Below are 22,985 nucleotides of genomic sequence, written 5' to 3'. Positions count from 1 at the left end.
ATATATATTCATCATCAATTTTTTGTATATTTGAAATTGTGGACACAAGAGACTATACATACCCAAGGGTTGTTCATATCTACCAAGGATCTTCCATGTGTTCTGGGAAAAATCCCTTTAGCTTCTAAGATAAGTTGTTGAAGCACACGTTCAGCAGCCACTTGGGTGCATAATACGAATTATATCACGCAGTATGCAGACAAGTGACTGAAAAACGTGCACTAACAATCCCAATGCATCTTTTCTAGAATTGAAAGTAGTATATTAATACAGGAATTACATATATATTCATCATCAATTTTTTGTATATTTGAAATTGTGGAAACAAGAGACTATACATACCTAAGGGTTGTTGATATCTACCAAGGATCTTCCATGTTTTCTGGGAAAAATCTCTTTAGTTTCTAAGATATGTTTTGAAGCACACGTTCAGCAGCCACTTGGGTGAATAATACGAATTATATCACTCAGTATGCAGACAAGTGAATGAAAAAGGTCCACTAAGGATCCCAATGCATCATTTCTATAACAGAATGTAGTATATTAAGACAGGAATTACATATATGTTCATCATTAATTTAATGAATATTGAAGTGTGGAAACGAGAGACTATACATACCCAAGGGTTGTTGATATCTACCAAGGATCTTCAATGTGTTCTGGGAGAAATCCGTTTAGCATCTAAGATATGCTGTTGAAGCACACGTTCAGCAGCCACTTATGTGCATAATAGGAATTATACCACGCAGTATGCAGACAAGTGACTGAAAACGTGCACTGAGAATCCCAATGCATCTTTTCTAGAAGAGAATGTAGCATATTAATACAGGAACTACATATATATTCATCATCAATTTATTGAATATTTGAAATTGTGGAAACAAGAGACTATACATACCGAAGGGTTGTTGATATCTACCAAGGGTCTTCCATGTGTTCTGGGAGAAATCCCTTTAACATCTAAGATAAGTTGTTCAAGCACACGTTCAGCAGCCACTTTGGTGCATAATACGAATTATATCACGCAGTATGCAGACAAGTGACTGAAGAAGGTGCACTAAGGATCCCAATTCATAATTTCTATAAAAGAAAGTAGTAAATTAAGACAGGAATTACAAATATATTCATCATCAATTTATTGAATATTTGAAATTGTGGAAACAAGAGACTATACATACCTAAGGGTTGTTGATATCTACCAAGGATCTTCCATGTTTTCTGGGAAAAATCTCTTTAGTTTCTAAGATATGTTGTTGAAGCACACGTTCAGCAGCCACTTGGGTGCATAATACGAATTATTTCACGGAGTATGCAGACAAGTGACTGAAAAACGTGCACTAAGGATCCCAATGCATCATTTCTTGAAGAGAAAGTAGTATATTAAGACAGGAATTACATATATATTCATCATGAATTTAATGAATATTGAAGTGTGGAAACAAGAGACTATACATACCCAAGGGTTGTTGATATCTACCAAGGATCTTCCATGTGTTCTGGGAAAAATCTTTTTAGTTTCTAAGATATGTTGTTGAAGCACACGTTCAGCAGCCACTTGGGTGCATAATACGAATTATTTCACGCAGTATGCAGACAAGTGACTGAAAAACGTGCACTAAGGATCCGAATACATCATTTCTTGAAGAAAAGTAGTATATTAAGCCAGGAATTACATATATATTCATAATCAATTTAATGAATATTAAAGTGTGGAAACAAGACACTATACATACCCAAGGGTTGTTGATATTTACCAAGGATTTTCCATGTGTTCTGGGAGAAATCCCTTTAGCTTCTAAGATAAGTTGTTGAAGCACACGTTCAGCAGCCACTTGGGTGCATAATACGAATTATATCACGCAGTATGCAGACAAGTGACTGAAAAACGTGCACTCATGATCCCAATTCATCATTTCTATGAAAAAAAGTAGTATATTAATACAGGAATTACATATATATTCATCATCAATTTTTTGAATATTTGAAATTGTGGAAACAAGAGACTATACATACCCAAGGGTTGTTGATATCTACCAAGGATCTTCCATGTGTTCTGGGAGAAATCCCTTTAGCTTCTAAGATAAGTTGTTGAAGCACACGTTCAGCATCCACTTGGGAGAATAATACGAATTATATCACTCAGTATGCAGACAAGTGAATGAAAAAGGTCCACTAAGGATCCCAATGCATCATTTCTATAACAGAATGTAGTATATTAAGACAGGAATTACATATATGTTCATCATTAATTTAATGAATATTGAAGTGTGGAAACGAGAGACTATACATACCCAAGGGTTGTTGATATCTACCAAGGATCTTCAATGTGTTCTGGGAGAAATCCCTTTAGGATCTAAGATATGCTGTTGAAGCACACGTTCAGCAGCCACTTATGTGCATAATAGGAATTATATCACGCAGTATGCAGACAAGTGACTGACAACGTGCACTGAGAATCCCAATGCATCTTTTCTAGAAGAGAATGTAGCATATTAATACAGGAATTACATATATATTCATCATCAATTTATTGAATATTTGAAATTGTGGAAACAAGAGACTATACATACCGAAGGGTTGTTGATATCTACCAAGGGTCTTCCATGCGTTCTGGGAGAAATCCCTTTAACATCTAAGATATGTTGTTGAAGCAGACGTTCAGCAGCCACTTGGGTGCATAATACGAATTATATCACGCAGTATGTAGACGAGTGACTGAAAAACGTGCACTAACGATCCCAATGCATATTTTCTAGAAGAGAAAGTAGTATATTAAGACAGGAATTACATATATATTTATCATCAATTTATTGAATATTTGAGATTGTGGAAACAAGAGACTATACATACCCAAGGGTTGTTGATATCTACCAAGGATCTTCCATGTGTTCTGGGAGAAATTCCTTTAGTTTCTAAGATAAGTTGTTGAAGAACACATTCAGCAGCCACTTAGGTGCATAATACGAATTATATCACGCAGTATGCAGACAAGTGACTGAAGAAGGTGCACTAAGGATCCCAATTCATAATTTCTATAAAAGAAAGTAGTAAATTAAGACAGGAATTACATATATATTCATCATCAATTTATTGAATATTTGAAATTGTGGAAACAAGAGACTATACATACCTAAGGGTTGTTGATATCTACCAAGGATCTTCCATGTTTTCTGGGAAAAATCTCTTTAGTTTCTAAGATATGTTGTTGAAGCACACGTTCAGCAGCCACTTGGGTGCATAATACGAATTATTTCACGCAGTATGCAGACAAGTGACTGAAAAACGTGCACTAAGGATCCCAATGCATCATTTCTTGAAGAGAAAGTAGTATATTAAGACAGGAATTACATATATATTCATCATGAATTTAATGAATATTGAAGTGTGGAAACAAGAGACTATACATACCCAAGGGTTGTTGATATCTACCAAGGATCTTCCATGTGTTCTGGGAAAAATCTTTTTAGTTTCTAAGATATGTTGTTGAAGCACACGTTCAGCAGCCACTTGGGTGCATAATACGAATTATTTCACGCAGTATGCAGACAAGTGACTGAAAAACGTGCACTAAGGATCCGAATACATCATTTCTTGAAGAAAAGTAGTATATTAAGCCAGGAATTACATATACAGTGTGTCCGTAAAGTCATGGTGCACTTTTGACCGGTCACAGGAAAGCAACAAAACAAGCTAGAAATGTGAAATCTTCACCAAATAAAAGAAAAACTCTCCAAGTTTCCGTACTATGATGCGCAAGCGTGTGCGCACACAGTTCATGACGCAACACTACGAACTGCGCAGCAGCGGATCAGCCCTCGCCCACGCCAGTCAAGATGTGGACTGTACAGAAGCGCTTCGTTGTACATGCGACGATATTTACGTTGCACTTTGCTCACGGATTCGAACTTCGCAAGCCACAGAACACACTGGACTTGCCTCTGTACCGTCCACATCTCGACTGACGTGGGCGAGGGCTGATCCGCTGCTGCGCAGTTCGTGGTGTTGCGTCATCACTTGTGTGCGCACACGCTTGCGCATCATAGTACGGAAACTTGGAGGGTTTTCCTTTTATTTGGTGAAGATTTCACATTTCTATCTTGTTTTGTTGCTTTCCTGTGACCGGTCAAAAGTGCACCATGACTTTACGGACACACTGTATATTCATAATCAATTTAATGAATATTAAAGTGTGGAAACAAGACACTATACATACCCAAGGGTTGTTGATATTTACCAAGGATTTTCCAAATGTTCTGGGAGAAATCCCTTTAGCTTCTAAGATAAGTTGTTGAAGCACACGTTCAGCAGCCACTTGGGTGCATAATACGAATTATATCACGCAGTATGCAGACAAGTGACTGAAAAACGTGCACTCATGATCCCAATTCATCATTTCTATGAAAAAAGTAGTATATTAATACAGGAATTACATATATATTCATCATCAATTTTTTGAATATTTGAAATTGTGGAAACAAGAGACTATACATACCCAAGGGTTGTTGATATCTACCAAGGATCTTCCATGTGTTCTGGGAGAAATCCCTTTAGCTTCTAAGATAAGTTGTTGAAGCACACGTTCAGCAGCCACTTGGGTGCATAATACGAATTATATCACGCAGTATGCAGACAAGTGACTGAAAAACGTGCACTAACAATCCCAATGCATCTTTTCTAGAATTGAAAGTAGTATATTAATACAGGAATTACATATATATTAATCATCAATTTATTGAATATTTGAAGTGTGGAAACAAGAGCCTATACTTACCCAAGGGTTGTTGATATCTACCAAGGATCTTCAATGTGTTCTTTAAGAAATCCCTTTAGCTTTAAGATATGTTGTTGAAGCACACGTTCAGCATCCACTTGGGTGAATAATACGAATTATATCACTCAGTATGCAGACAAGTGAATGAAAAAGGTCCACTAAGGATCCCAATGCATCATTTCTATAACAGAATGTAGTATATTAAGACAGGAATTACATATATGTTCATCATTAATTTAATGAATATTGAAGTGTGGAAACGAGAGACTATACATACCCAAGGGTTGTTGATATCTACCAAGGATCTTCAATGTGTTCTGGGAGAAATCCCTTTAGCATCTAAGATATGCTGTTGAAGCACACGTTCAGCAGCCACTTATGTGCATAATAGGAATTATATCACGCAGTATGCAGACAAGTGACTGAAAACGTGCACTGAGAATCCCAATGCATCTTTTCTAGAAGAGAATGTAGCATATTAATACAGGAATTACATATATATTCATCATCAATTTATTGAATATTTGAAATTGTGGAAACAAGAGACTATACATACCCAAGGGTTGTTGATATTTACCAAGGATCTTCCATGTGTTCTGGGAGAAATCGTTTAGCTTCTAAGATATGTTGTTGAAGCACACATTCAGCATCCACTTGGGTGCATAATACGAATTATATCACGCAGTATGCAGACAAGTGACTGAAAGACGTGCACTAAGGATCCCAATGCATCATTTCTATAAAAGAAAGTAGTATATTAAGACAGGAATTACATATATATTCATCAACAATTTAATGAATATTGAAATGTGGAAATAAGAGACTATACATACGCAAGGGTTGTTGATATCTACCAAGGATCTTCCATGTGTTCTGGGAGAAATCCCTTTAGCTTCTAAGATATGTTGTTGAAGCACACGTTCAGCAGCCACTTGGGTGCATAATACGAATTATATCACGCAGTATGCAGACAAGTGACTGAAAAACGTTCACTAAGGATCCCAATGCATCATTTCTTGAAGAGAAAGTAGTATATTAAGTCAGGAATTACATATATATTCATCATCAATTTAATGAATATTGAAGTGTGGAAACAAGAGAATATACATACCCAAGGGTTGTTGATACTTACCAAGGATCTTCCATGTGTTCTGGGAGAAATCCCTTTAGCTTCTAAGATAAGTTGTTGTAGCACACGTTCAGCAGCCACTTGGGTGCATAATACGAATTATATCACGCAGTATGCAGACAAGTGACTGAAAAACTTGCACAAAGGATCCCAATGTACTTTTCTAGAGGAGAAAATAGTATATTAAGACAATAATAAAATTTATATCATCATCAACTTATTGATATTTGAAGTGTGGACACGAGAGACTATACATACCCAAGGGTTGTTGATATCTACCAAGGATGTTCCTTGTGTTCTGGGAGAAATATATTTAGCTACTAAGATATGTTGTGAAAGCACACGTTCAACAGCCTCTTGGGTGCATAATACGAATTATACCACGCAGTATGCAGACAAGTGACTGAAAAACGTGCATTAAGGATCCAAATGCATCTTTTATAGAAGATAAAGTAGTATAATAAGACGGGAATTACATATATATTCATCATCAATTTACTGAATATTTGAAGTTTGGAAACAAGAGACTATACATACCCAAGGGTTGTTGATATCTACCAATGATCTTCTATGTGCTCTGGGAGAAATCCGTTTAGCTTCAAAGATACAGTTGAAGCACACGTTCTGCAGCCACTTGGTTGCATAATGCGATGTATATCACGCAGTATGCAAACAAGTGACTGAAAAACGTGCACTGAGGATCCCAATGCATCTTTTCTAGAATAGAAAGTAGTATATTAAGACAGGAATTACATATATATTCATCATCAATTTATTGAACATTTGAAGTGTGGAAACAAGAGACTATACATACCAAAGGGTTGTTGATATCTACCAAGGATCTTCCATGTGTTCTGGGAGAAATCCCTTTAGCTTTTAAAATATGTTGTTGAAGCATACGTTCAGCAGCCATTTGGGTGCATAATACGAATTATATCACGCAGTATGCAGACAAGTGACTGAAAAACGTGCACTAAGGACCCCAATGCATCATTTCTAAAAAAGAAAGTAGTATATTAAACAGGAATTACATATATATTTCTCATCAATTTACAGAATATTGAAGTGTGTAAACAAGAGACTATACATACCCAAGGGTTGTTGATATTTACCAAGGATTTTCCATGTGCTCTGGGAGAAATCCCTTTAGCTTCTAAGATAAGTTGTTGAAGTACACGTTCAGCAGCCACTTGGGTGCATAATACGAATTATATCACGCAGTATGAAGACAAGTGACTGAAGAATGTGCACTAAGTGTCACAATACACCAGTTGTAGAAATGAAAGTAATATATTAAGATATAAGTTACACATATATACGTTTTCAAAATATTGAGTATATGTAAATAGAACTGTCAGCCTAAACTTTGATATGAACTGATCTCTCTTAATTAGCCAATAGAAATACAAATTAAGGAAGCAGAAATAAGAACAGAAAAATAAGTTATTATTAAGATGTTACTTCTAGAAATATTGTTGCAACAAAACAGGTCCGAATTTAAAAAACGACATTTTTGTCCCTTTTTTGTTTTTTGATCGACTGACTGTTACATTCTCTAAATCATAAACAGTATAATTGGAAAAATAATACGGGACACGTCACAATTTATATTTTTCAAGTTTTTAACATTGAATGCCTTACATAATGACATACATTTTTAAGAATGTATTCAAATGAAGTCCCATATATTACATTTTTGGAATGTACAACGTGCACTCATGATCCCAATGCATCTTTTCTAGAAGAGAATGTAGCATATTAACACAGGAATTACATGTATATTCATCATCAATTTATTGAATATTTGAAGTGTGGAAACAAGAGACTATACTTACCCAAGGGTTGTTGATATCTACCAAGGATTTTCCATGTGTTCTGGGAGAAATCGTTTAGCTTCTAAGATATGTTGTTGAAGCACACATTCAGCATCCACTTGGGTGCATAATACGAATTATATCACGCAGTATGCAGACAAGTGACTGAAAAACGTGCACTAAGGATCCCAATGCATCATTTCTATAAAAGAAAGTAGTATATTAAGACAGGAATTACATATATATTCATCAACAATTTAATGAATATTGAAATGTGGAAATAAGAGACTATACATACGCAAGGGTTGTTGATATCTACCAAGGATCTTCCATGTGTTCTGGGAGAAATCCCTTTAGCTTCTAAGATATGTTGTTGAAGCACACGTTCAGCAGCCACTTGGGTGCATAATACGAATTATATCACGCAGTATGCAGACAAGTGACTGATAAACGTGCACTGAGGATCCCAATGCACCTTTTCTAGAAGAGAATGTAGCATATTAATACAGGAATTACATATATATTCATCATCAATTTATTGAATATTTGAAATTGTGGACACAAGAGACTATACATACCCAAGGGTTGTTGATATCTACCAAGGATCTTCCATGTGTTCTTGGAGAAATCCGTTTAGCTTCTAAGATATGTTGTTGAAGAACACGTTCAGCAGCCACTTGGGTGCATAATAAGAATTATATCACGCAGTATGCAGACAAGTGACTGAAAAACGTGTACTAAGTATAACAATTCACCAGTTGTACAAACGAAAGTAATATATTAAGATAAAAATTACACATAAATTCGTTTTCAAAATATTGAGTATATGTAAATAGAACTGCCAGCCTAAACTTTGATATGAACTGATCTCTCTTAATTAACCAAAAGAAATACAATGTAAATAAGCAGAAATAAGAACAGAAAAATAAGTTATTATTAAGAAGTTCCTTCTAGAAATATTGTTGGAACAAAACAGGTCCGAATTAAAAAAAAAAAAGTTTTGTCCTTTTGTTTGTTTTTTGATTGATTGACTGTTACATTCTCTAAATCATAAACAGTATAATTGGAAAAATAATACGGGACACGTCAAAATTTATAGTTTTTCAAGTTTTTAACATTGAATGCCTTACATAATGACATACATTTTTAAGAATGTATTCACACGAAGTCCCATATATTACATTTTTGGAATGTACAAACTAATATTATGTTAAATGTTTCTGCATATCCAATTGATGAAAAGTTAATCTAGAAAATAGTAACATTAAACCATACACTTTAATTGTGAAAGACCATCACTGAATTCAATCATACAATGTAACTTTTCATATCTATAAATTAGTTAATCTAAATACAGAACATTGGCTTAATTCTAATTTGTGCTATTTTAAACTTCATGGTGTCACGAGGACGTCATATTCTATCAAAGACATGCGTTTTATGTAAATTTAGGAAATAATCTGTGTTAGTAACATGACACAATAATTTGTTACCCTGGCTTTCAATATGTTGGAAAGTTTTCATGTGATGTTCGAGGTTTGTACAAGCAGGTTATAATTATAAACCCTTGTTAAAATATCAAAACTATTGAAGAGAATTATAAAGGATTTTCCTTGTTTCTTAAAAATAATAACAACGATCAATGTCTTCTTATGTCATACTGTAAAAAATTTTGCGAAATATATATTTTTTAATGTGAAGGCAAAGTGTTTATATGAGAGGCTATACATACCGAAGAGTTGTTGATATCTACCAATCATCTTCTATGTCTTGTGGACAATATTCATCCAAATTGTAAGATATGTTGTTGAATCACTCGTTCAGCAGCCACTTGGGTGCATAATACGAATTATATCACGCAGTATACAGACAAGTGACTGAAAAACGTGCACTGAGGATCCCAATGCAACTTTTCTAGAAGAGAATGTAGCATATTAGTACAGGAATTACATATATATTCATCATCAGTTTATTGAATATTTGAAATTGTGGAAAAAAGAGACTATACATACCCAAGGGTTATTGATATCTACCAAGGACCTTCCATGTGTTCTGGGAAAAATCCGTTTAGCTTCTAAGATATGTTATTAAAGCACACGTTCTGCAGCCACTTGGGTGCATAATACGAATTATATCACGCAGTATGCAGACAAGTGACTGAAAAACGAGCACTAAGGACCCCAATGCATCATTTCTAAAAAACAAAGTAGTATATTAAGACAGGAATTACATATATATTCATCATCAATTTAATGAATATTGAAGTGTGGAAACAAGAGACTATACATACCCAAGGGTTGTTGATATCTACCAAGGATCTTCCATGCGTTCTGAGAGAAATCTCTTTAGCTTCTAAGATATGTTGTTGAAGCACACGTTCAGCAGCCACTTGGTTGCATAATACGAATTATAGCACGCAGTATGCAGACAAGTGACTGAAAAACGTGCACCGAGGATCCCAATGCATCTTTTCTAGAAGAGAAAGTACTACATCAAGACAGGAATTAGATATATATTCATCATCAATTTATTGAATATTTGAAGTGAGGAAACAAGAGACTATACTTATGCAAGGGTTGTTGATATCTACCATTTATCTTCCATGTGTTCTGGGAGAAATCCCTATAGGGTCAAAGATATGTTGTTGAAGCACACGTTCGGCAGCCACTTGGGTGCATAATACGAATTATATCTCGCAGTATGCAGACAAGTGACTGAAAAACGTGCACTAAGGATCCCAATGCATCATTTCCATTAAAGAAAGTAGTATATTAAGACAGAAATTACATATATATTCATCATCAATTTAATGAATATTGAGTTGTAGAAAGAAGAGACTACATTCCAAGTGTTGTTGTTATCTACCAAGGATCTTCCATGTGTTCTGGAAGAAATCCCTTCAGCTTCTAAGATATGTTGTAGAAGCAAACGTTCAGCAGCCACTTGGGTACATAATACGAATTATATCACGCAGTATGCAGACAAGTGACTGAAAAACTTGCACTAAGGACCCCAATGCATCATTTCTAAAAAAGAAAGTAGTATATTAAGACAGGAATTACATATATATTCATCATCAATTTAATGAATATTGAAGTGTGGAAGCAAGAGACTATACATACCCAAGCGTTGTTGATATCTACCAAGGATCTTCCATGCGTTCTGAGAGAAATCTCTTTGGCTTCTAAGATGTTGTTGTTGAAGCACACGTTCAACAGCCACTTGGGTGCATAATACGAATTATATCACGCAGTATGCAGACAAGTGACTGAAAAACATGCACCGAGGATCCCAATGAATCTTTTATAGAAGAGAATGTAGCATATTAGTACAGGAATTACATATATATACATCATCAGTTTATTGAATATTTGAAATTGTGGAAAAAAGAGACTATACGTACCCAAGGGTTGTTGATATCTACCAAGGAACTTCAATGTGTTCTGGGAAAAATCCGTTTAGCCTCAAAGATATGTTATTAAAGCACACGTTCAGCAGCCACTTGGGTGCATAATACGAATTATATCACGCAGTATGCAGACAAGTGACTGAAAAACGTGCACTAAGGACCCCAATGCATCATTTCTAAAAAAGAAAGTAGAATATTAAGACAGGAATTACATATATATTCATCATCAATTTAATGAATATTGAAGTGTGGAAACAAGAGACTATACATACCCAAGGGTTGCTGATATCTACCAAGGATCTTCCATGCGTTCTGAGTGAAATCTCTTTAGCTTCTAAGATATGTTGTTGAAGCACACGTTCAGTAGCCACTTGGTTGCATAATACGAATTATAGCACGCAGTATGCAGACAAGTGACTGAAAAACGTGCACCGAGGATCCCAATGAATTTTTTCTAGAAGAGAATGTAGCATATTAATACAGGAATTACATATATATTCATCATCAATTTATTGAATATTTGAAATTGTGGAAAAAAGAAACTATACATACCCAAGGGTTGTTGATATCTACCAAGGATCTTCCATGTGTTATGGGTGAAATCCCTTTAGCTTCTAAGATATGTGTTTGAAGCACACGTTCAGCAGCCACTTGGGTGCATAATACGAATTATATCACGCAGTATGCAGACAAGTGACTGAAAAAAGGGCACTAACGATCCCAATGCATCTTTTCTAGAAGAGAAAGTAGTATAATAAGACAGGAATGAAATATATATTCATCATCAATTTATTGAATATTTGAAGTGTGGAAACAAGAGACTATTCTTACCCAAGGGTTGTTAATATCTACCAAAGATCTTCCATCTGTTCTGGGAGAAATCCCTTTAGCTTCTAAGATATGTTGTTGAAGCACACGTTCAGCAGCCACTTGGGTGCATAATACGAATTATATCACGCAGTATACAGACAAGTAACTGAAAAACGTGCACTAAGGATCCCAATGCATCATTTCTATTAAAGAAAGTAGTATAGTAAGACAGGAATTACATATATATTCATCATCAATTTACAGAATATTTGAAGTGTGGAAACAAGAGACTATACATACCCAAGGGTTGTTGATATCTACCAAGGATCTTCCATGTGTTCTGGGAGAAATCCCTTTAGCTTCTAAGATATGTTGTTGAAGCACACGTTCAGCAGCCACTTGGGTGCATAATACGAATTATATCACGCAGTATGCAGACAAGTGACTGAAAATCTTGCACTAAGGACCCAAATGCATCATTTCTAAAAAAGAAAGTAGTATATTAAGACAGGAATTACATATATATTCATCATCAATTTAATGAATATTGAAGTGTGGAAGCAAGAAACTATACATACCCAAGCGTTGTTGATATCTACCAAGGATCTTCCATGCGTTCTGAGAGAAATCTCTTTAGCTTCTAAGATGTTGTTGAAGCACACGTTCAGCAGCCACTTGGGTGCATAATACGAATTATATCACGCAGTATGCAGACAAGTGACTGAAAAACGTGCACTAAGGACCCCAATGCATCATTTCTAAAAATGAAAGTAGTACATTAAGACAGGAATTACATATATATTTATCATCAATTTAATGAATATTGAAGTGTGGAAACAAGAGACTATACACACCCAAGGTTTGTTGATATCTACCAAGGATCTTCCATGCGTTCTGAGTGCAATCTCTTTAGCTTCTAAGATATGTTGTTGAAGCACACGTTCATTAGCCACTTGGTTGCATAATACGAATTATAGCACGCAGTATGCAGACAAGTGACTGAAAAACGTGCACCGAGGATCCCAATGAATTTTTTCTAGAAGAGAATGTAGCATATTAATACAGGAATTACATATATATTCATCATCAATTTATTGAATATTTGAAATTGTGGAAAAAAGAAACTATACATACCCAAGGGTTGTTGATATCTACCAAGGAACTTCCATGTGTTATGGGAAAAATCCCTTTAGCTTCTAAGATATGTTGTTGAAGCACACGTTCAGCAGCCACTTGGGTGCATAATACGAATTATATCACGCAGTATACAGACAAGTGACTGAAAAACGTGCACTAAGGACCCCAATGCATCATTTCTAAAAAAGAAAGTAGAATATTAAGACAGGAATTACATATATATTCATCATCAATTTAATGAATATTGAAGTGTGGAAGCAAGAAACTATACATACCCAAGCGTTGTTGATATCTACCAAGGATCTTCCATGCGTTCTGAGAGAAATCTCTTTAGCTTCTAAGATGTTGTTGAAGCACACGTTCAGCAGCCACTTGGGTGCATAATACGAATTATATCACGCAGTATGCAGACAAGTGACTGAAAAACGTGCACTAAGGACCCCAATGCATCATTTCTAAAAAAGAAAGTAGAATATTAAGACAGGAATTACATATATATTCATCATCAATTTAATGAATATTGAAGTGTGGAAACAAGAGACTATACATTCCCAAGGGTTGTTGATATCTACCAAGGATCTTGCATGTGTTCTGGGAGAAATCCCTTTATCTTCTAAGATAAGTTGTTGAAGCACACGTTCAGCAGCCACTTGGGTGCATAATACGAATTATATCACGCAGTATGCTGACAAGTGACTGAGAAACGTGCAATAAGGATCCCAATGCATCATTTCTATAAAAGAAAGTAGTATATTAAGACAGGAATTACATATATATTCATCATCAATTTATTGAATATTTGAAGTGTGGAGACAAGAGACTATACATACCCAAGAGTTGTTGATATCTCCCAAGGATCTTCCATGTGTTATTGGTGAAATCACTTTAGCTTCTAAGATATGTTGTTGAAGCACACGTTCAGCAGCCACTTGGGTGCATAATACGAATTATATCACGCAGTATGCAGACAAGTGACTGAAAAACGTGCAATAAGGATCCCAATGCATCATTTCTATAAAAGAAAGTAGTATGTTAAGACAGGAATTACATATATATTCATCATCAATTTAATGAATATTGAAGTGTGGAAACAAGAGACTATACTTACCCAAGGGTTGTTAATATCTACCAAAGATCTTCCATCTGTTCTGGGAGAAATCCCTTTAGCTTCTAAGATGTTGTTGAAGCACACGTTCAGCAGCCACTTGGGTGCATAATACGAATTATATCACGCACTATGCAGACAAGTAACTGAAAAACGTGCACTAAGGATCCCAATGCATCATTTCTATTAAAGAAAGTAGTATAATAAGACAGGAATTATATATATATATTCATCATCAATTTACAGAATATTTGAAGTGTGGAAACAAGAGACTATACATACCCAAGGGTTGTTGATATCTACCAAGGATCTTTCATGTGTTCTGGGAGAAATCCCTTTAGCTTCTAAGATATGTTGTTGAAGCACACGTTCAGCAGCCACTTGGGTGCATAATACGAATTATATCACGCAGTATGCAGACAAGTGACTGAAAATCTTGCACTAAGGACCCAAATGCATCATTTCTAAAAAAGAAAGTAGTATATTAAGACAGGAATTACATATATATTCATCATCAATTTAATGAATATTGAAGTGTGGAAGCAAGAAACTATACATACCCAAGCGTTGTTGATATCTACCAAGGATCTTCCATGCGTTCTGAGAGAAATCTCTTTAGCTTCTAAGATGTTGTTGAAGCACACGTTCAGCAGCCACTTGGGTGCATAATACGAATTCTATCACGTAGTATGCAGACAAGTGACTGAAAAACGTGCACTAAGGACCCCAATGCATCATTTCTAAAAAAGAAAGTAGTACATTAAGACAGGAATTACATATATATTTATCATCAATTTAATGAATATTGAAGTGTGGAAACAAAAGACTATACACACCCAAGGTTTGTTGATATCTACCAAGGATCTTCCATGTGTTCTGGGAGAAATCCCTTTAGCTTCTAAGATATGTTGTTGAAGCACACGTTCAGCAGCCACTTGGGTGCATAATGCGAATTATATCACGCAGTATGAAGACAAGTGACTGAAAAAAGGCACTAACGATCCCAATGCATCATTTCTATAAAAGAAAGTAGTATATTAAGACAGAAATTACATATATATATATTCATCATCAATTTAATGAATATTGAAGTGTGGAAACAAGAGGCTATACATACCCAAGCGTTGTTGATATCTACAAGCATCTTCTAAGTCTTGTGGACAATATTCATCCAAATTGTAAGATATGTTGTGGAATCACTCGTTTGGCAGCTACTTGGGTGCATAATACGAATTATATCACGCAGTATGCAGACAAGTGACTGAAAAACTTGCACAAGGGACCCCAATGCATCATTTCTAAAAAAGAAAGTAGTATATTAAGACAGGAATTACATATATATTCATCATCAATTTAATGAATATTGAAGTGTGGAAACAAGTGACTATACATACCCAAGGGTTGTTGATATTTACCAAGGATCTTCCATGTGTTCTGGGAGAAATCCCTTTAGCTTCTAAGATATGTTGTTGAAGCACACGTTCAGCAGCCACTTGGGTGCATAATACGAATTATATCACGCAGTATGCAGACAAGTGACTGAAAAAAGGGCACTAACGATCCCAATGCATGTTTTCTAGAAGAGAAAGTAGTATAATAAGACAGGAATTACATATATATTCATCATCAATTTATTGAATATTTGAAGTGTGGAAAGAAGAGACTATACATACCCAAGGGTTGTTGATATCTACCAAGGATCTTCCATGTGTTCTGGGAGAAATCCCTTTAGCTTCTAAGATAAGTTGTTGAAGCACACGTTCAGCAGCCACTTGGGTGCATAATACGAATTATATCACGCAGTATGCAGACAAGTGACTGAAAAACGTGTACTAAGTATAACAATTCACCAGTTGTAGAAACGAAAGTAATATATTAAGACAAAAATTACACATCAATTCGTTTTCAAAATATTGAGTATATGTAAATAGAACTGCCAGCCTAAACTTTGATATGAACTGATCTCTCTTAATTAACCAATAGAAATACAAAGTAAGGAAGCAGAAATAAGAACAGAAAAATAAGTTATTATTAAGAAGTTTCTTCTAGAAATATTGTTTTAACAAAACAGGTCCGAATTTAAAAAAACTAAGTTTTTGTCCCTTTGTTTGTTTTTTTATTGATTGACTGTTACATTCTCTAAATCATAAACAGTATAATTGGAAAAATAATACGGGACACGTCAAAATTTATAGTTTTTCAAGTTTTTAACTTTGAATGCCTTACATTATGACATACATTTTTAAGAATGTATTCACACGAAGTCCCATATATTACATTTTTGGAATGTACAAACTAATATTATGTTAAATTTTTCTGCATATCCAATTGATGAAAAGTTAATCTAGAAAATAGTAACATTAAACCATACACTTTAATTGTGAAAGACCATCACTGAATTCAATCATACAATGTAACTTTTCATATCTATAAATTAGTTAATCTAAATCCAGAACATTGGCTTAATTCTAATTTGTGCTATAATAAACTTCATGGTGTCACGAGGACGTCATATTCTATCAAAGACATGCGTTTTATGTAAATTTAGGAAATAATCTGTGTTAGTAACATGACACAATAATTTGTTACCCTGGCTTTCAATATGTTGGAAAGTTTTCATGTGATGTTCGAGGTTTGTACAAGCAGGTTATAATTATAAACCCTTGTTAAAATATCAAAACTATTGAAGAGAATTATAAAGGATTTTCCTTGTTTCTTAAAAATAATAACAACGATCAATGTCTTCTTATGTCATACTGTAAAAAATTTTGCGAAATATATATTTTTTAATGTGAAGGCAAAGTGTTTATATGAGAGGCTATACATACCGAAGAGTTGTTGATATCTACCAATCATCTTCTATGTCTTGTGGACAATATTCATCCAAATTGTAAGATATGTTGTTGAATCACTCGTTCAGCAGCCACTTGGGTGCATAATACGAATTATATCACGCAGTATACAGACAAGTGACTGAAAAACGTGCACTGAGGATCCCAATGCAACTTTTCTAGAAGAGAATGTAGCATATTAGTACAGGAATTACATATATATTCATCATCAGTTTATTGAATATTTGAAATTGTGGAGAAAAGAGACTATACATACATAAGGGTTGTTGATATCTACCAAGGACCTTCCATGTGTTCTGGGAAAAATCCGTTTAGCTTCTAAGATATGTTATTAAAGCACACGTTCTGCAGCCACTTGGGTGCATAATACGAATTATATCACGCAGTATGCAGACAAGTGACTGAAAAACGAGCACTAAGGACCCCAATGCATCATTTCTAAAGAAGAAAGTAGTATATTAAGACAGGAATTACATATATATTCATCATCAATTTAATGAATATTGAAGTGTGGAAACAAGAGACTATACATACCCAAGGGTTGTTGATATCTACCAAGGATCTTCCATGCGTTCTGAGAGAAATCTCTTTAGCTTCTAAGATATGTTGTTGAAGCACACGTTCAGCAGCCACTTGGTTGCATAATACGAATTATAGCACGCAGTATGCAGACAAGTGACTGAAAAACGTGCACCGAGGATCCCAATGCATCTTTTTTAGAAGAGAAAGTACTACATCAAGACAGGAATTAGATATATATTCATCATCAATTTATTGAATATTTGAAGTGAGGAAACAAGAGACTATACTTATGCAAGGGTTGTTGATATCTACCATGGATCTTCCATGTGTTCTGGGAGAAATCCCTATAGGGTCAAAGATATGTTGTTGAAGCACACGTTCAGCAGCCACTTGGGTGCATAATACGAATTATATCACGCAGTATGCAGACAAGTGACTGAAAAACGTGCACTAAGGATCCCAACGCATCATTTCCATTAAAGAAAGTAGTATATTAAGACAGAAATTACATATATATTCATCATCAATTTAATGAATATTGAGTTGTGGAAAGAAGAGACTACATTCCAAGTGTTGTTGTTATCTACCAAGGATCTTCCATGTGTTCTGGAAGAAATCCCTTGAGCTTCTAAGATATGTTGTAGAAGCACACGTTCAGCAGCCACTTGGGTACATAATACGAATTATATCACGCAGTATGCAGACAAGTGACTGAAAAACTTGCACTAAGGACCCCAATGCATCATTTCTAAAAAAGAAAGTAGTATATTAAGACAGGAATTACATATATATTCATCATCAATTTAATGAATATTGAAGTGTGGAAGCAAGAGACTATACATACCCAAGCGTTGTTGATATCTACCAAGGATCTTCCATGCGTTCTGAGAGAAATCTCTTTGGCTTCTAAGATGTTGTTGTTGAAGCACACGTTCAACAGCCACTTGGGTGCATAATACGAATTATATCACGCAGTATGCAGACAAGTGACTGAAAAACATGCACCGAGGATCCCAATGAATCTTTTATAGAAGAGAATGTAGCATATTAGTACAGGAATTACATATATATACATCATCAGTTTATTGAATATTTGAAATTGTGGAAAAAAGAGACTATACATACCCAAGGGTTGTTGATATCTACCAAGGAACTTCAATGTGTTCTGGGAAAAATCCGTTTAGCCTCAAAGATATGTTATTAAAGCACACGTTCAGCAGCCACTTGGGTGCATAATACGAATTATATCACGCAGTATGCAGACAAGTGACTGAAAATCGTGCACTAAGGACCCCAATGCATCATTTCTAAAAAAGAAAGTAGAATATTAAGACAGGAATTACATATATATTCATCATCAATTTAATGAATATTGAAGTGTGGAAACAAGAGACTATACATACCCAAGGGTTGCTGATATCTACCAAGGATCTTCCATGCGTTCTGAGTGAAATCTCTTTAGCTTCTAAGATATGTTGTTGAAGCACACGTTCAGTAGCCACTTGGTTGCATAATACGAATTATAGCACGCAGTATGCAGACAAGTGACTGAAAAACGTGCACCGAGGATCCCAATGAATTTTTTCTAGAAGAGAATGTAGCATATTAATGCAGGAATTGCATATATATTCATCATCAATTTATTGAATATTTGAAATTGTGGAAAAAAGAAACTATACATACCCAAGGGTTGTTGATATCTACCAAGGATCTTCCATGTGTTATGGGTGAAATCCCTTTAGCTTCTAAGATATGTGTTTGAAGCACACGTTCAGCAGCCACTTGGGTGCATAATACGAATTATATCACGCAGTATGCAGACAAGTGACTGAAAAAAGGGCACTAACGATCCCAATGCATCTTTTCTAGAAGAGAAAGTAGTATAATAAGACAGGAATGAAATATATATTCATCATCAATTTATTGAATATTTGAAGTGTGGAAACAAGAGACTATTCTTACCCAAGGGTTGTTAATATCTACCAAAGATCTTCCATCTGTTCTGGGAGAAATCCCTTTAGCTTCTAAGATATGTTGTTGAAGCACACGTTCAGCAGCCACTGGGGTGCATAATACGAATTATATCACGCAGTATACAGACAAGTAACTGAAAAACGTGCACTAAGGATCCCAATGCATCATTTCTATTAAAGAAAGTAGTATAGTAAGACAGGAATTACATATATATTCATCATCAATTTACAGAATATTTGAAGTGTGGAAACAAGAAACTATACATACCCAAGGGTTGTTGATATCTACCAAGGATCTTCCATGTGTTCTGGGAGAAATCCCTTTAGCTTCTAAGATATGTTGTTGAAGCACACGTTCAGCAGCCACTTGGGTGCATAATACGAATTATATCACGCAGTATGCAGACAAGTGACTGAAAATCTTGCACTAAGGACCCAAATGCATCATTTCTAAAAAAGAAAGTAGTATATTAAGACAGGAATTACATATATATTCATCATCAATTTAATGAATATTGAAGTGTGGAAGGAAGAAACTATACATACCCAAGCGTTGTTGATATCTACCAAGGATCTTCCATGCGTTCTGAGAGAAATCTCTTTAGCTTCTAAGATGTTGTTGAAGCACACGTTCAGCAGCCACTTGGGTGCATAATACGAATTATATCACGCAGTATGCAGACAAGTGACTGAAAAACTTGCACAAAGGACCCCAATGCATCATTTCTAAAAAAGAAAGTAGTATATTAAGACAGGAATTACATATATATTCATCATCAATTTAATGAATATTGAAGTGTGGAAACAAGTGACTATACATACCCAAGGGTTGTTGATATTTACCAAGGATCTTCCATGTGTTCTGGGAGAAATCCCTTTAGCTTCTAAGATATGTTGTTGAAGCACACGTTCAGCAGCCACTTGGGTGCATAATACGAATTATATCACGCAGTATGCAGACAAGTGACTGAAAAAAGGGCATTAACGATCCCAATGCATGTTTTCTAGAAGAGAAAGTAGTATAATAAGACAGGAATTACATATATATTCATCATCAATTTATTGAATATTTGAAGTGTGGAAAGAAGAGACTATACATACCCAAGGGTTGTTGATATCTACCAAGGATCTTCCATGTGTTCTGGGAGAAATCCCTTTAGCTTCTAAGATAAGTTGTTGAAGCACACGTTCAGCAGCCACTTGGGTGCATAATACGAATTATATCACGCAGTATGCAGACAAGTGACTGAAAAACGTGTACTAAGTATAACAATTCACCAGTTGTAGAAACGAAAGTAATATATTAAGACAAAAATTACACATCAATTCGTTTTCAAAATATTGAGTATATGTAAATAGAACTGCCAGCCTAAACTTTGATATGAACTGATCTCTCTTAATTAACCAATAGAAATACAAAGTAAGGAAGCAGAAATAAGAACAGAAAAATAAGTTATTATTAAGAAGTTTCTTCTAGAAATATTGTTTTAACAAAACAGGTCCGAATTTAAAAAAACTAAGTTTTTGTCCCTTTGTTTGTTTTTTTATTGATTGACTGTTACATTCTCTAAATCATAAACAGTATAATTGGAAAAATAATACGGGACACGTCAAAATTTATAGTTTTTCAAGTTTTTAACTTTGAATGCCTTACATTATGACATACATTTTTAAGAATGTATTCACACGAAGTCCCATATATTACATTTTTGGAATGTACAAACTAATATTATGTTAAATTTTTCTGCATATCCAATTGATGAAAAGTTAATCTAGAAAATAGTAACATTAAACCATACACTTTAATTGTGAAAGACCATCACTGAATTCAATCATACAATGTAACTTTTCATATCTATAAATTAGTTAATCTAAATCCAGAACATTGGCTTAATTCTAATTTGTGCTATAATAAACTTCATGGTGTCACGAGGACGTCATATTCTATCAAAGACATGCGTTTTATGTAAATTTAGGAAATAATCTGTGTTAGTAACATGACACAATAATTTGTTACCCTGGCTTTCAATATGTTGGAAAGTTTTCATGTGATGTTCGAGGTTTGTACAAGCAGGTTATAATTATAAACCCTTGTTAAAATATCAAAACCATTGAAGAGAATTATAAAGGATTTTCCTTGTTTCTTAAAAATAATAACAACGATCAATGTCTTCTTATGTCATACTGTAAAAAAATTTGCGAAATATATATTTTTTAATGTGAAGGCAAAGTGTTTATATGAGAGGCTATACATACCGAAGAGTTGTTGATATCTACCAATCATCTTCTATGTCTTGTGGACAATATTCATCCAAATTGTAAGATATGTTGTTGAATCACTCGTTCAGCAGCCACTTGGGTGCATAATACGAATTATATCACGCAGTATACAGACAAGTGACTGAAAAACGTGCACTGAGGATCCCAATGCAACTTTTCTAGAAGAGAATGTAGCATATTAGTACAGGAATTACATATATATTCATCATCAGTTTATTGAATATTTGAAATTGTGGAGAAAAGAGACTATACATACATAAGGGTTGTTGATATCTACCAAGGACCTTCCATGTGTTCTGGGAAAAATCCGTTTAGCTTCTAAGATATGTTATTAAAGCACACGTTCTGCAGCCACTTGGGTGCATAATACGAATTATATCACGCAGTATGCAGACAAGTGACTGAAAAACGAGCACTAAGGACCCCAATGCATCATTTCTAAAGAAGAAAGTAGTATATTAAGACAGGAATTACATATATATTCATCATCAATTTAATGAATATTGAAGTGTGGAAACAAGAGACTATACATACCCAAGGGTTGTTGATATCTACCAAGGATCTTCCATGCGTTCTGAGAGAAATCTCTTTAGCTTCTAAGATATGTTGTTGAAGCACACGTTCAGCAGCCACTTGGTTGCATAATACGAATTATAGCACGCAGTATGCAGACAAGTGACTGAAAAACGTGCACCGAGGATCCCAATGCATCTTTTTTAGAAGAGAAAGTACTACATCAAGACAGGAATTAGATATATATTCATCATCAATTTATTGAATATTTGAAGTGAGGAAACAAGAGACTATACTTATGCAAGGGTTGTTGATATCTACCATGGATCTTCCATGTGTTCTGGGAGAAATCCCTATAGGGTCAAAGATATGTTGTTGAAGCACACGTTCAGCAGCCACTTGGGTGCATAAAACGAATTATATCACGCAGTATGCAGACAAGTGACTGAAAAACGTGCACTAAGGATCCCAACGCATCATTTCCATTAAAGAAAGTAGTATATTAAGACAGAAATTACATATATATTCATCATCAATTTAATGAATATTGAGTTGTGGAAAGAAGAGACTACATTCCAAGTGTTGTTGTTATCTACCAAGGATCTTCCATGTGTTCTGGAAGAAATCCCTTGAGCTTCTAAGATATGTTGTAGAAGCACACGTTCAGCAG

The sequence above is a fragment of the Lepisma saccharinum genome, chromosome 30 (genome assembly GCF_977018435.1).
Source record: "Lepisma saccharinum chromosome 30, izLepSacc3.1, whole genome shotgun sequence".
Lineage (NCBI taxonomy): Eukaryota > Metazoa > Arthropoda > Insecta > Zygentoma > Lepismatidae > Lepisma > Lepisma saccharinum.
The sequence above is the reverse complement of the archived record's forward strand: the minus strand, read 5'-3'. Positions refer to the sequence as shown.